General features: G+C 45.7%; 1 long non-coding RNA gene across 1 annotated transcript in view; it reads right to left on the bottom strand.

Moving 5' to 3' along the window:
- Positions 1–380: 380 nt before the first annotated feature.
- Positions 381–4,110, bottom strand: part of LOC142059597 (uncharacterized) — a 188,476-nt gene continuing 184,746 nt past the window's right edge. Inside the window, exon 4 of the long non-coding RNA XR_012661434.1 lies at positions 381–470. This is a non-coding gene — a long non-coding RNA (uncharacterized LOC142059597). The remainder of the gene's footprint in view (positions 471–4,110) is intronic.

The following is a 4,110-nucleotide window of genomic DNA, read 5'->3' on the forward strand; positions in this document are numbered from 1 at the left end:
AATCGTTCCCATGGTTCTTTTAGACTTCTAGTATGATAAATTGAAAGGCACTATTATCTGCCTGTTGTGAAGAGGAACTGCTTAGGCTTTGATAAGATATCACTAGTCCCAGGTGAGAGGAGGCTGACAGCACATCAAGACAAGAAAACACATGGAAACACTGAACACAAGAGCAAAAGGTTTACAAACATCTGTTGTCATTATTTATTACCCCTTTCCTTGGTTTTAGCTCGATCCTTGTTCTATGTCAGTTTAAAAAGAAAGACTTTCCTTTCTTCCAAGCCAGTCTTAACTGCTGCTATTTTTAAACCAGTTAGTTGTAGAATGAGAAATATTTAAAATATTACAGATATCTTTAATAAAAGGTTGCGTTACCTACCTTTCCTGATATATGTTGCTTTTACCATCATTCTATTTGAAGTTTTATATGATCCTCATGGTGCAATTATGTCATAAGAAAATGAGAAGCCCTGAAAGATACGAAGACTTTTTAAGCTCCACAGTTCTTTCTCACAGAATCATAGCATGGTTTGGGTTGGAAGGGACCTTCAGACCCCATCCCGTCCAACCCCCTGCCGTGAGCAGGGACATCTTCAGCTAGAGCAGGGTGCTCAGAGCCCCGTCCAACCTGACCGTGGGTGTTTCCAGGGATGGGGCATCTCCCGCCTCTCTGGGCAACCTGGGCCAGGGTTTCACCACCCTCAGTGTAACAATTTTTTTCCTTATGTCCAGTCTAAATCTCCCCTCCTTTAGTTTAAAACTGTCACCCCCTATCCTGTCACACAGGCCTTGCTGAAGAGGTCGCCCCCATCCTTCCTATAGCCCCCCTTTCAGTACTGGAAGGCTGCTGTAAGGTCTCCCCACAGCCTTCTCTTCCCCAGGCTGCACGACTCCAGCTCTCCCAGCCCAGCCTCGCAGCAGAGGGGCTCCAGCCCCCGGAGCATTTCTGTGCCCCCTCTGGCCCCGCTCCCACAGCCCCGTGTCTGTCCCGTGCTGAGGAGCCCCGAGCTGGAGGCGGCGCTGCAGGGGGGTCTCACAGAGCGGGGCAGAAGCCCCTCCCTCGCCCTGCTGGCCATTTTTCATGGAAACCTTGAGACCAGTTCACAGTTTCCTTGCTGGTATTTCAGATCTGTCCTCATACAAGTACCCAAGGGTAGCTTAAGAGACCTCAGAGCCAAACAGTATGTTGTTATTTATTGTCAGTTAATAGAAAGAAGGTGGTTGCTAACATCACCACCTTGTGTACAAATATTTGTTTGCATGCAGCTTTTAATGAGTTTAGGCAGTGCTGTAATTTCATTAGGCAGCACTACAGAACCTCAGTTGCACAAAAGAACATTTAAATAACGTTATCATTATGAATCTTTTTAATTTGAGCCCTTTGTGTTTGTTTAACTATATTCTTATGAGCATCTGAGTTAAGAAGTGCAAGCTTCCATGCACTGTGGACAAACCCTACTGACTGGAGGAAACAGTCAAAAATCAACAGAACAGGATTTCAGCACTGGCAAACGTATTTCCAAAAGTACTAATAAAGGTAAGATTAATAATTAAAGTATGTTCAGCCAATTTCTAAAGCCTCTTTTCCAATTAAAGGTTCTTTTGAGAAACCATGGGCTGTTACATTTAGAGGGCCTTCCAACTTCCTCACACTTTAAACATACGCCTGGTTTTAAAAGCATAAACAAAGCACCCCTGGATCGATAAGCATGATGAGATGCTCCCTTCGTGAGCCAGGTGAAAAAGGCACAGACATGAGGCATATAAATACTAACCAATGAACCCCACAATATCAAGCTGATGTAGACAAGAGGGTTCCCTCTATCCCTTTTCAGGTAGAAAATCAGAGTTAGTGTCAAGTGTGGTAGCCAGAGAGGAAAAACAAGAGTGAAATAACAGGGCAGTTTCCCTGCTCTCAAATGAAAAATTCTGCACGGAAACATTAGCCTTACTGAGCTAAAATATTCTCTCAGTATCTGCTGACCTGCTGGCGCACACAGCAGTGCTCTCCGGGCACTGCTCGAGAAGAAAAGCCCCTTTCTCCAGGTCATTGCAACGGAGAGGCATGGAAGTATTGGAGAGAGAGACAATATACACTAAGAGCGGTTGAGAGAGTGGCTGACTATTTTGGTAATCATGTTATATTAAAACCATATTTCTTCTGTTTTCTCTAATCTTCAAAGGAAGAAGCACGAGTGCAAAGGAGGAAGGGACTTTTCACATAATACCAGGAAAAAATAGAGACTGGGAAAGAAGCAGCTGCACCCTGCATATGAGAAGCTGATAACGGCAAAGAGGAGAGCGGATGGGGGAGGCCACTGGATGCGACTGGGCAAGAGCAGGTAAAGGGGGCGAGGCACAGCCACGCGGGAGTCAGCACACGGACAGAAAGCTTCAGTGTGGCGTAGGGCAATGCTGGGGAGGGTTTCAAAGACAGGCAGAACAACTGGATGATCTTAAAAGTGGGTTTGCACAGACAGGAGAGACTAAGTCAAGCGCTGACGTGTCTAGGAAGCCCCACTGGGTAAGAAGCTGATGTGAACACACTCCTCCATTTTGGTACTGCACTCACAGTGCCTTTAGCATTGCTCCTGCAGCAACAGAGCTCGCTGACAGAAGCAGAGAGTCTTCTGCAAAGAGGACATTTAAAATTCGTTAGACGATGTTAAAGTCAGCCTTAAATTGTGGGGTTGTGAAATACCACGGCCACTGGAGTTCTGCCTTTTTCTCCACTGATCATTTAGGGCTTGAAGACAGAGAGCAAACACATGGAACACACCACTCTGCAGTCCTTTATATTAATATATTAATTACGTTTACAGTGATGAGCTATTAAAGGAGATAATGCACAATTCTTCCTTAATAGTTTGGTTATAGTTTGCTGCTTTTACCTCCTGATAGGGCTTGCCTGCACAGCCTCTTAATGAAGAACAGGACTGTGGAGAAGCATCTGATCCTGAGCAGCTCCATGCGAACTGCCTCGCCCACTCTGCTACAGTCTCAGTATTCCACTTCTGCACCTATTAAAATATGTAGCCCTTTGCAGTAGCCAACACGTGCTTACCGAACCATGAAAAAAAAACATTATCTAATCTCTGTTCTATATTTTATCTCTCCTTTACAAGTTCTGTTAACAAATATAGAAGTGTCACCACCACGATTACAAATGAAACTGGTTTGCTGTTCCAGCGACAACAACTGCATTTGCCAGCACTGTTGACACAGCACAAGGTGCCACCTGATAGCTGCCGGAACAAAGGAAAAGGAAGAGGGAAGTTAAAATAGGAGAAACATGAGCGCAGAGGGGAAGAAGGGCAAAGAAATCCCTGCCTGAAATGGTTAAGAAAGGGCTGGCTCAGGTCAGCCTGAGAGAAAATGTTACAGAAGGGACAGTAACTGATTACGGAAGCTGAGCCTTCTTCAAGCTATGAGAACAGTTCATGGGAAACTTTCCAAGGATTATGTCCTTGCCTACAGTAAGTAGTTATTGGACATATTTCCACTACCGAGAGCCTCACAATCTTTGTGTATTTACATTCAGTAGATGCAGGTGAAGGCGGGGCATGTTATTACCTACTAAAGGGGAGAGAGATCCAGAGAGACAAAGGCTGAAAGTCCAGCTTTCTGAGCTGGACATCTAACTACTGATGTTCAGTGGTCTCACATGGGGGTTCAGGTCAGCCTAAGGAATTTGGGTGCAGTCACACAGGAAAACTCTAACAAATAACTAAATTTCACCAAGAGTTTTTGTAGTCCCACCCCCTGGGTCATTCTGCTTGTGTTGAAGGAGGTGGCTCCTTGGCAGCAGAAATATAAAGCTCCCTCATTGCATTGGACATGCTGCGGCTGTCGCCTGTACCAAAGCATCAGACCTGGATTGCCCCCAGGTCTGGCATCCTGTTTCAGCGTTGTTCAGTCTCAGAGAGTTGAACCTCCTTCTCTTCGGAAGGGAGCGCCCTGCAGCTTACGGCGACCCACGGAGCCTTCGCAAACCTGCCACGCTGCCTTCCACCACGCGCACCAGGAGGAGACCCAGCGCCTCTGTCGAAAGTTATTTCACAACGGTTTAAGAGGACAATGCAATAGGTATAACCAAAGGTACAGACAGAA

The sequence above is a fragment of the Phalacrocorax aristotelis genome, chromosome 7 (assembly GCF_949628215.1).
Source record: "Phalacrocorax aristotelis chromosome 7, bGulAri2.1, whole genome shotgun sequence".
Classification (NCBI taxonomy): domain Eukaryota; kingdom Metazoa; phylum Chordata; class Aves; order Suliformes; family Phalacrocoracidae; genus Phalacrocorax; species Phalacrocorax aristotelis.